Source organism: Anopheles stephensi, unplaced genomic scaffold (genome assembly GCF_013141755.1).
Source record: "Anopheles stephensi strain Indian unplaced genomic scaffold, UCI_ANSTEP_V1.0 ucontig137, whole genome shotgun sequence".
Classification (NCBI taxonomy): domain Eukaryota; kingdom Metazoa; phylum Arthropoda; class Insecta; order Diptera; family Culicidae; genus Anopheles; species Anopheles stephensi.
Window position 1 is genome coordinate 2636 of NW_023405055.1, and position 12174 is coordinate 14809.

Sequence of the window (12174 nt, forward strand, 5' to 3'; positions counted from 1 at the left end):
TGGACCAGCCGGACATGTTTATCCGTAAAATCCCGGGACCACGAACATGAAGTGCACTTTAATTTATTTGCCTGTGGGTTCAGCAAGTTAAAGTACAAATTATGCATTACTTTGTTGCAACGAGAGAGGGAGAGGTCACAAGGCATCTGCTTACATGGCTTTAAATTACTCATCGGAATAACTGTTGCTAATGAAATGGTTTGTTCTGATTTATGTGAAGGCCTTTTTTGGGGGTATGGAGCTCTTTTTTTGGGCATTTCTTGTAAGATTGTTGGTTTAAACTTAATGTCGTTTATTGCTTCTTGTAAGCTCCGCCACTTCCTGATGTTCAGTACTGGGTCAAGCGACAACGGTCCGAACGAGGTTTGATCCACTGCATCCAAGCATCACAACGGGTTCTCCTAGACTCGAAAATCCTTCCAAACGTTAAACTCGCCGATCCTTGCGCACATATAATTACTCAGCAAGGCTCCAACGCTAACCAATTGCCCACGTCCGATAATTACTAGCATTGAAACATTGCTCTGCTCTCTTTTCGCTTGCTCCATTGCCATCATCGGCCAGACCTTCGGGCAGGTCAGTTCGCCGGAGAAGCACGTACGCTTAACCCCGGTAGACATAACCAACCTCGGGCCGGCTGTGTCACCCTCATGAGTCACCATGGTCACGTCCGACCCCATCAGGCCAAGCCCTGGTTCAATTGTCAACCGAGAACGTCATCTGCTCTGGTCGCGTGTCATTAGCATACCGATGACCCGCAAAAATGGACACCCGGACACAGTATGGCAAAGTCCGACCCAATGCTGCCCATCGTCACCCTCCCGGATGGCAATGGGATGCTGCCCGGTGGCCATTGACTTTTGACGTTTCGATTATTTTTATTTTTTCTTCTGCATTTTGGGTATCGGGTAGGGAACAACAGCCGCGCGGTTGTGGCGACGACAGGCGAACGAACTCCGGCCTGTCGATCCGATCGTGCCGTATTAATTCGGAAGCACGACCAGAACCCGCGACTGCAGCAGCCTCAGGCTCAATGTCAATGACGAAAGGCTCTTGTTGTTGGCGAGCATTATATTTTTTTTTTTACTATATTTCTTTCCCTCCCATCATCCACCAGGTCCTGACCGTATAAGGGCATTTCAAGATTTCACGATTATTTATATCCACCGGCGGCGCCAACTGACTACCCTGCCCATCGGCGAACGCGTGTGGCTGCAACCGATCGGACCCGATGTTTTGAGCCTCTACCGTTCGTGGAGCTATTTCGTCGATCACGATCCCCCCACCTTCCAACGCCTCCCTCCGCCGAGACGGGTCCGACCCGTGCACAATCTCGGACCGGTGTGCAATTATGGTGTGCCTCGGTGTGACCCTTTGCGTTGTACGGGGCGAGAAAGAGAGAGAGAGAGATCGCCACCGAGCAGGAAGGGCACCGGTACGTGGATCGATACTCGATTTAACCGTCTCCAAGGTGGCAGAAGCCTCGGCACGATGTTTAGACTCACGTGCAGCAAGGCAACTGGACCGGTCGACGATTCCAACTCGGAAGAGCACACCGGATCGTGTGATCTCGTTGTCACTGTACGCTAGAGGCGCCTGGGCTTTTGTTGCGTGGAGTGTTGTGGGTATGTCATCTCTTTCCAGCTTTTTCCCCCGCCAATCTGTATGTAACGATCACCATTAGCTGAACCCGTCCGGCAGGGGCTAAGCCACCCCTTACAGTGACTACAATTGTTTTCCTGTTGTTTTCGCGAAGGGATTTGCGTTTAAGTTTTTGCGAAGCGAAAGAAGAAATATTCTGCAAAAATTGTTATACTTTAAAGTGAACCTTAGCTTGTCTTTCATAATTTAGCTACTTTTCACCACAGACCTCAATAATTCTTTCCCGAAAATTCCAAATGAAATTTCGATTATCCAAACAGAGCCTGAAGAGCAGTTAAAGGCAAGAACATATAGCCAGGAAGTAAATTGATCGAGGCTGTAATACAATTATTTATTGGAGCGGTTTAAAAGCTGCGTAAATTAGCAAAATCCAGGAATGGGACAAACCTTCAAATTTTTAGTACAAAGGAACTCCTCATCATGGATTGTTGCTATACGTACTTCAAAATATCTCTCTTCTTGGCCTAATGACCTCCTTAGGTCATGCCTGCCATTTCTGGTTTACTAGACTTAATGATACCAAGTAGTTGGATAGTCAATCTTCACTACGGGAGCGACGGTTCGGATGGGATATGATATGATATGAAGACCGGCGCCGCTGTCTGCAACCGGACCGCCTCAAAATACTTCCTAGTATTATATCTGGCATGATAAAAAGCTGAAAAGCTGGACTGTTCCTATGTGTTTGTCAATTACTGGTGAAATCTGGGGAGGGAACTAGAGCACTTTTTAATTCGTAATTTCTGAAGAATTTTTAAATTCCTCGTAAAACTCAAACCATTTGATAACAAGCTTTCTTTAACCAGATGATAACAACCAGATGATAATAACTGTGTGGCTAACGTCACCCCCACCTTATCTTGCAAGGGGACATGTTTAGTAGATGGGCAGCTCTCAAAACTCGCCAAAGGGCATGAAAACAGACGCCATCAAAGCGCCGCTGCCTAGCGCCAAAGCGCTATAGTCGTCATCGTTGTCACCATCGTCGTCGACCGTCGATCATGCCAGCCCGTAGCAACCGTAACTCCCTCCTGCTGCCATCGATATCTTCCGTACTGCCGCTGGGGGAGGTTCGCATGAATGATTTATCTGTTGGTCTCGGTCGTCTAGGAGGTCCAACGGTCGGTCACAACTAACGACCATAAACCCCAACACCGCACATTCGCCATCCCACCGACCGACGTAATGGGCTCTGGCGGAACAAACCGTTTGCTTGAGCATGAGTCGCCGGCCACAAGGCTCTACTCCATCCGTCCAGCCTGAGTATGGGAGAGTGTGCGCTTTGAAAATGATCTTCAACTCCTTAAAGGGCTACAAACCGTGGCCGTTAGGTAGAAGCGGGAAGGGTCAAGACCTGGTGGTTGCGCGATGGGAGCGGACGGGGTCTGTAGCTGGGCAACATAATATAAACATTAGCATTGGAGTTGTTTTCGTTTGCAACCCGTACCCGGCGAGGTGTACCGTGTGTGGTTGTGTCTCGCGCTCACTCTTCAGGGCCTCGCGTTGCTTCGCTTCATTCTGAGCGGCGTTGCATTGCCATGGTAACAGCTGTCAAACGATATACGCGCGATGGTTTGGGGGATCGTGCCGAATGGTATGATCACGGTTTTGCGTGCGCTTTCGTGCCTCCTCTTCTGGTTGCATCCCCCGGTTCGGCGATGCCTAAACTCCGTGCACGGTTTACTGACGGGCAGTGTTGGGTCCACTACCTCCCTCCTCCGAACGACTGGGTGTGTAAACATGCGTAGACATGCCTCGGGGACAATCGATCGCATCAAAGACGAATCGAATCGATCGCATTGTAGTTGGGCCCGTACCAAAAAACCCGGTGGAGAAATCGACCCCGGTTCCATTACACGCGGAACATTCGCTACGCTATGCCTTTCTCGCCTGGTGGTACCTAGCGCTTAGGGCATCTAGTTTGATCTAGTGCCTTTTGAAGCTACTCAAGATCGTGTACCAACATCGTACAGTTGTCCGAGTCCGAGTCTTTGTGATGGGATGGACTGTTTGTTTCTGTTCAAAACGGTCGTTTTAAAGGTGATCTCCAATCCTGACTAAGAGAGTCCTGTTTGGTTACATGGATCAATTTTCAACGTAAAATTTTGAATATTTGTTTAAAATTTTATATTTATAACATAGTGGATGCATTTAAAAGTAGACTGATTTTCATGCTTTTTCTTGGACGACTCTGTGTTCTAGCGACATACTCAATCACCCATTATCTGTTGTATCAGAACCTTTATATACAGTCTCGATATTACAGCGTTATCAGGTGATTCAGAGTAGCCATGGCGAAACATTCGAGGAACTACAGTTGAAGATTAGCCCGTACTTGGAGTATTATCGCTGAGCGAAAAAGTTGTCTGAGCTTGTATATTTTCAGTACACTGGACGTACTTAACTACACTTTCTGCTGTAGTGAGAACATCGGTTATATCAGTTTAACACAAGATGATCATTTCTAGAGAAAGATCAATATATCTAAAAGGAGATATAGACCAGCCATTCAAAAGTGTTGTAGGACTCTTCTTGTGCAGCAAAAAAAGCATACGAGGAATCCAAGACTTAAACTTGGCTCCATTTAATAATTTTCCATCTATAGACGATCACTTCAAGATCGCCGAGGCATAAACCCCTCCTGGCTATATTCTGGTAAGCAGAGGCTTCGGGCCCCACGTTTTCAAGCGGCCCCAAGAGATATGTTACTGTAAATTGCCTGGCTGGCCGTTATTGGGTCCGGTGGCCGAGGCGATAACGGCGCTGATCTTCAAACGGCGGGGTTCAAATCCCATCCAGACCGCCTCCTCGTACGCTGGGCTGACTTCTTGGCTACGGGTAATAACAAGTCACAGCAATGGCAGGCCGACACTTCTCGAGGTTGTAGTTGGTTGTGCCAAAAAAATCTCTAATTGGATCTACGTGTGAAGGACCTTCCGAAGTTCATTCTGCTTAAGGCCTCCAAGCTGCTTGATCCGCCACAGGATCCAGGAATCAGAGCATCCGTCTAAATAGTGAAGCATATTCTGGACTCTGGATATTCTGGAAAAATATTCTCGTCCCTTGTCATCGTCCAATAGACTCCCATCGGATCTCAGCCACAGCCATAAGGTCCAGGCTAAGGTCCTGGAAAACTTTCATGGATTGCCGAGGAATCATTCTTCGATGTAGGACTCTATCAAAAATAGATTCATTGAGTTATCTGAAGCAGGTTTATTGATCATGACTTTTGAAGTTATTCTTGCTCAAGGTTTCTGTTGAACAACTACTGAAGATCATAAAATACTCTTTCCTTCAAAGTCTTCTGACCACATATATCCACGAACTGGCTGCATAAAGATATTAAAACCCCATTCGCATATGGTGCATATATGCTCAGCGATCATATGGCTCAACTACCATCACACAAACAAACCAACAACATCCTTTCTATTTCGGCTGTCCGTCGGTGTCTTGTCGACCAAGAGTGTACTGTATTCTCCACTGTTTGCTTGCCTCCATACCCGCGAAACGATCAATCGCGCTCCCGCTGATGCCAGCACCCGCGCATATGTTCAGCACCTAAGTTCGTTCGGTCACTCTCGACGACTCGCCGCCCTACATGTCGCCCGTTGTTCATGAACTCTAATGTTTTTAACATATTTTTACATGATAACTGTGCGGGCAGCAAATTTAAGACCGTGCGTCCAACCGTGCTCCAGCTGCAGCTGAGTCAGTTTTCCCATCGCCCAGCATCCGGCCCCGCTTTAATCTTTTTGTTTGTTTTATTATCCACATTTTTACGGCTTGTTATTATTAGAGGCCTTTTTGTGTTGTGTTGTGTACTGTGCCGGTTGCCTTTCCATCATCGTCTTTACGGTGGATGGTGGATGAGGATTTTGAGGTTTTTGACTGGAATGAGCAACAGTTTTACCGTACACGGATGGAAAGTCGTACTACGACTCTTCACAGAAATCGGGAGGGGTTTTGTTTTGTTTTGTTTCTTTGAAAACGTTTGTTCACATTTGCATTTAAAGTGAAGGCTTAGAGCATCAAGTGGCTTAGGCGTAACGATAGCTCTCATGCGGCAAGAGGAGGATTACAATATAAATAATATGCTTGTTCCCGTGTGTTGGGTTTCTGTGTGTAGCTAAAGATCGCATGCGGTTCTATTCTTGATAAATTGGTCCAATAATTCAGGAAGTCATCAGCATCGTCAACCGCGTCGGGAGCCATTTAATATTCCCTCACATCGACCGCGGCAACATTGACACATTCGGCTCACTCGGGGAAAAAAGGGAGTTATAAATAACGTACCCATTTTTGCCGACGATTCACACCGCGTCAGTCATAAATTAAACACCTCGTCGCTACGATCGAGGAGCGGCCCACGTGACACAGTCGCGCGCGGTGCGGAACTGATAAGAAAAGGCCGGGTCGAACCGGCGTCTTCTTCCGGTACGCTGTGGTTGCAGGTTCCAGATTGCATGGAGTGGAGAATAGTGCTCGCGGCAGATACACAGAAAACTACCATTCGTCATCATTTGGAAGGTGCATTCCTGCGGGTGAGAAAGCGCGAGATTGAGCTGTTCAACTTGTCATACTACATGATGTTGGAAACTCGGATGGGTATCCGGTGCCGGGCTTGGAGGATGTTGGTGTTTGACCGTGAATGTCTTACTTATGTCTGTGTATCTGACTTGTGGCATGTACAGAGGGTCGGGAATACGTGCACAAAGGCACCAAGAAGAAGGGTTCTTTGCATGCGCACCATGGTCATTGCACCGAAGAAAGCGCGACTTCCGCAGTGTTTATGTGGCTTTTCTTGTCCCTTTTTAAACACAATTTCCCTCGCAACAAGTCTTAGAAATCATTCGCCAAACGTTAACTTCCTGTAGAATTCTCTCAGTAAACAGAAATGTTATATCGTTACTATTTGAATGGTTTTAGAGTACTGAAATGAATTTTTTTATTCTACTCACCACAAACCTTGTGCTTTCTTCCGTTTTTTACCCTTTTTCCTAAACCTTCATTCACGTTTGGGTGTTGCGCAATAAGTAAAGTAAAAGTTGCGGACAAAACAGCTTGCAACTCGGCTTAGCCTTAGACTTCTGAAGTACATGTCCGACTCCTGAAGGCATCGTTAGGTTTGTTTGCTTTTTACAAACACTTTAAGCTGCCTTTTTTATGTGCAATGCATGAGACGATCATAAAGCGGGGACTCATTTTGTTTGAAACAGTTATTGCGAAACCTAACCCTTTGTTTAGCAAACTAACCTCGTGTGGCTAAATATAAAACGGATGTATTATTGAAGTTTATGGCTGCCTTTTTATAACGACGAACATTGCTTTTATTGTACAGCTTTTAATGTCTTTTTTTCCCGCAGTACTCCGTACCTTATTTAGTTCTAGTTGATAAGTTTCATAATCCCATAACTTAACTAGTGTTGGCTAAAATTTATTACTCTACCCACCCTTGTAACATTCTTATTTCTTAAGCATCATATTTTCTGCCGATGAACCAACATCTCCGGGAAGTAGTATCTCCTTCCTGATGCTATAACAATAAAACAAGATAAAAGTGCATCCTCTCCGCACATGGGGAGTCACATTGCCGCGAGTGTTGGTCCCCGTTTCCTTTTTTTTTGTTTATTGTAGTTTTATGTAGTTTTGCTCAATCCTGTTGCCGCAGGAATGGGCGCAGGCTGTCGGCTGCCGGCCTGAGTCATCGTTCGCCGCACGCTTTTTCAATGTCATCGGCGCACACACACGCATTCGACGTGCAAGCCTGTATGATGCACTGCAATGCTCACCGGTGACGGTGGTGGTGGTGTTGGTGATGATGATGGTGGTTGCGACGGCATTGCATCCTTCCCCGAAAACGGTATGCGCCTCAGGATTCCGTCGATGGCAAGCGAGACAGCACCACTTTGATGGTGCATTCGCGCGACCGTCCTTCTCGGTTGCATGTGCATTCTCTATGCTACCGGTAGCGGCGAGATGCACGCATTCGTTCCACGATAACAACATTGCCCTGGGGCCGATCAAGGCGGAATGGAGAGGCTGAGCGAGTGTAACTGCATGGGAGAGAAAGAGCGAGAAGCAAAGAGAATTCCAGCTGATGCGTTCCGCGAGATATGATTGTGAATCGTGTGAGAGAGGCTGACATTTGCAGGGTTCGTTAATGATGGATGTTTTGTTGATTCACCCAGTTTTTTAATTTTAAAAATTTCAGAAGATTATTTTTTCTGTATGGAAAACCTTAAAACTTCTACAATATTTTCGTTAAATTATTTACTAATTAATCGTCGCGTATTTGGTCTCGCTCTTTTGGAATTGATACCGTTCAGGCATTTTGTTTGCTTTTCTTTTACATTTCCTTTTAGTTTTGCACACTTACATCTTACACGTATCATACATACGTAGGCAGAAACCAGTGACAAGAATATGGTTTGGCTAATATGAAAAATGTTTTCTAAATTTAAGTATGCGTCAAAAATACTGTTCCAAAACATTTTATTGATTGCTGCTGAGCTCAATTGGGAGCCCCTTTAATCAAAGATGCGACTATTGTTAAAAGTCCCACCCGTCTAGGATTTTCTTCACTGTTTAGTTGAATGATCTCCCACTAATCAATTTATTACGCTGTAATTGCTGTTCGAATATAATAGACTCTGTAAAAAAAAGACTTGAAATAGCTAAATGGCTCGTTAGGCCACAAGGTCATCGAATGAAAAATTACTATCAATGGGATATGTTTTTAATGTACTGATCATTTTGTACTTTTTTTCCTTGCGCATGTTGCCCGTGAATCGCAAACCCTGTAGCAAAAGTGCATTCTCTCCAGTTTTCTCTCCTTCGCACAGCGTGCAACTCCCAAAAACGGTGCGTAAAAGAGAGAACGGCAGCGCGAGAACGATCTGGCGAGAGAGAAACAGAGAGAGAGAGCAACGCGCATTGACCGGAGACGGTTCCGCGAACGCACGAACGCGTACATAATGTACACTTTTCGATTCGTCCGCGTTTAATTCACTCGTATACCCGCGACTACACGGACGTGCCCGTGCTCTGTGTGAATTACGCCCAATCCGGTAAGGAGATACACCAGTTCATCCATGTCACGGATAGGAAAAACTTCTTGTAGCATCATCCCTCGACGTGCTGCTGTTGACCGTGCGTGCGTGTGACAGCTGCGCGATTGCGCGACTACCCCCCTGGTGTGTGTGCGTGTGTGTATTTTCTTTTTCCAGACTGGTGGGCCCATATAGTTCTCGTTCTCCATATGAGCATTCCAAGTCTGTCTGGCCGTGTGTGCGTGCGTGCGTGTGTGCGACAGAACCAAGTGATAGAACGACTAGCGAATGTGCAGTGTTTTGTGAGTGTGTACCGTTTTTGCGAGCGCGATGTGTGATGAGGCTCCCCGAAGGCTTTAGTTCTAGTGTAGAGGATTGTTTTTCCTCACCGTTTCTACCCACTAATCGGCAGGGTAGTTTTTTCCACCGGAAAAAAAGCAACATTTCTTGTGTGTGGTCGTCTTCCATTTCTTTGGTGACAGTTGTGACACTTTGCTATCGGTTGCAGGGCCGTGTTGTGTTTGTGTGTTTGGAGTTCATATAGTCGGAAAACCTGCAATGTCCTTTCCCGTCAGCAACGTACGGAAAGGAAGTCTCCTCACATCAGTTGTTCTTCATGTGTCAGACTTTGGTCTAGGACAGCTGTAGGAAAAAGGAGCCCGATTGTTTATTTGGGCAGTGTCGATGATGGTAGACAGCCCGGGGCTAGTAGGCCTTGGAAGTTGGTTGGTTTGCTGACGGAATCGAAAACATTGTGTTTCCCCTCTACCAGTAAATCTGTGCCGACACCCTTTAAGGCATCTCGACCCTGCAGGCTCCATCAGTAATCATTGAAAAAGTTGTGGTTTTCTAAGAGATCTCCCCCTGTCTTGTTGTGTCCTTCTCGGGCCTTGTTCCTTCTGTGTCTATTGTAGTCCACTGAAAGAAGCAATCCAGTGAGCTACATTGATAGCCACATCCTGTTTGATTAAGGGCAATTTAGTACTTATCCCTGGGGGTGGGGATGATAGAGGGCCATTTTGGAAGCATCAGCATCCTCAACTGGACCACCCCCATTAGTGGAGGAATCAAAGCAAAACACTTCGTTATGCAGAATTTCCCACCTCCGAGTTTTGCTCACGATTTTTGTCTTTTCCCACATCTTGCTAGTTTTTCTCCAAACTATTGGACATTTGGAGGATGTTTTGGGGGCAGTATGTTTTTTGAGGCCTTCGGTCGCTTCGGTCTCCTCGCCCCCCAGCACAGTATTTATGGTCACGACACGCTGGTGGAGCATTTCTTCACTACCACACACGATGACGGCACGACAAAGCAGGGCTTGAGGGACCTTGTGGGGGTTGGAAAGTGAGAGTGTGTTGTGTGCGGTGCCCAACAGCACACGATTAGCGGTGGAGACGCAGTGGACGGGAGACACGATCGCGCGGGTGTCGCAAGATAGTGTCATTTGTGTGTTGTTACTCTTTCCATTTCGTTTGTCCTGGCCGGTGCCAGTTGTTTTTCTCATTCGGCTCGCTTTGTTTCGTTTGGGATCTCTCTCTCTCTCTCTCTGACTCTGTCGGCGGCCCTTTTTGGTGTTTTTCGGAAGGGGTTGAAGGACACAGGGGAGGAAAGACACGATGCGGCCATATTAGAGACGATCGCTTTTGCCACCCAGAGCGTACAACTCCGCGGACTTCGTGAGACACCCAGTACCGAGGGGCGAGAGAACACTCTTCAGTGACACTTATCGGACGCGTCAGTCTGTACATTGCCGGCAAAGTTGTGTGAAGATTTTTAATTGGTTTTTTGGTAAAAACCCCCATTGTGGTTGTGACACTCTTGCCTATCTAAAATGGCTGCTTCTATGAGTTGAGATAAAAACCAGGATTGTAAACCCACGCCAACAGTGATACGTCAGTTTCTTGAAGCATCCATGAGAAGGCGAATAAAACAATAGCATTCTTTCGCAACTCTGTTGACAGGAAGTAAGAGCAACATGTTCATATCGTTTTTTTCAATTCCAGTTCTTAGGTCCTCTCTCCCCCAACCTTTTGCCGCAATATTCTAGTGACAGTAGTGATTCCCCCCAGAGGGATACAAAAGTAGTGACAGCGAGAAAAAAAGTGCAACTTCGCGAAAAAAAGGCAAAGCCTACTACGGTGTGTGTGTGTGTGTGTGTGTGTGTGTGTGTGTGTGGATGACAAACCAAACTCAGCCACAGACTTGTGCATTGTTGGCTGTGCGGTGCCAGCAGCATGGTATCCTTAACAATCAAACCATCACCACTGGAAGGCGTTAGAACGACGACAGATACGGTGAAGAGCGTGCGAACGGCGGTACCAGCGGAACCGGAAGCAGCCGCGAGCAGTCTGTAGAGAGGCGAGAAAGTAATAAAACAATCCACCCAAACAACGAAGCATCGTCGAAAGCAGCAGTGCCAGCAGACTCATCATCAGCAGCAGAGAGAACGGAAATCATTCGGGTATGTAGTCGCATAACCACAGACACCACGCGCTCACACCGAGAAGTCGTGTATGTCATAATCTGCATATTGAAAACCAAAAAAAAAACACAGCTTTTCTTTTCCTTCGTTTGGCTGTTTGTTCTTTCCCCTTCTTTGCTTTGGCAACTTCGTTTGATACTTCACATGTTGCTCCTTTGTGTTGCTGGTTGTTTTATTCCTTAAAACCGTAGCCTACTCTTCGCTCCGTCTTTTTGCTGTCTTACTTGATCGTGGAATTAATTCTAGCACTACTCAAATCCGGTAGCCGATAGTTCCATCCGGTTTCCGGTTCGAAGGTTCGATGGGCGGAAAGACCGAAGGGCCTATAATCCAGTGTTGTTTCTTTTCGCCTGCTCTTTGTTTCTGTTCAACTCCCGGTCGAAAGGATCTGCGAGGCGTGTTTTGGCTTTGATGTGGCTTATCATCATTGACCCAGCGCTGGAGCTGTGGGGTGTAGCAGTCTTCTTTGTTTGACTTGTTGCGCTTAAACGCACTTCTCTCGCATCAGTCATGCGTGTTTTGATACGTCGCAGACCTAGCATGATGTCGCACCGTACCCAGCAAAAGCACATACGAGTCGAACGATATTTATTACCAGCGAGTGGGAAGCCTAACATTGTTGTGGTTGTTGTACTGACTCGTGGGCAGCTGATAAGATGGACAGTTTCCCGATGCGTGCACTGTACACCCTTTTATGATGTTAGTTTTTCTTCCACGGCAGTGTAGAACCGAACTATGGAACGGCTCGTTTGGTTTTGATAGCTTATCAAAGGGCAAAGATTGGAAATCAATAGCACGCTCAATGACAATGCGGGAGCTTGTGATGGGGACATTTATTTGCTATTTCAAGTGGTAGAAAACTTTTTACACGGCAGGGCCGGAGTTCAAATCCCATCCGGATCGTTCTCCCGAAGTGAGGACTGACTAATAAGTCTAGTAAGCGTAAGTCAGAAATAGCAGGCATAATCTAACATTCAG

The 12174-nt window shown here is 46.5% G+C and overlaps 1 protein-coding gene across 3 annotated transcripts in view; it reads left to right on the forward strand.

The window, feature by feature from the left end:
- The first annotated feature begins 8618 nt into the window (after positions 1 to 8618).
- The window catches only part of LOC118515306 (GAS2-like protein pickled eggs), a 40043-nt gene continuing 36487 nt past the window's right edge, over positions 8619 to 12174 (forward strand). The window contains exons 1-2 of one of the 3 annotated variants that reach the window (XM_036061981.1): positions 8619 to 8732; positions 10718 to 11175. The gene's annotated coding sequence lies outside the window, so the exon portion shown is untranslated. The other 2 variants (XM_036061982.1, XM_036061983.1) reach the window with 2 other exon arrangements.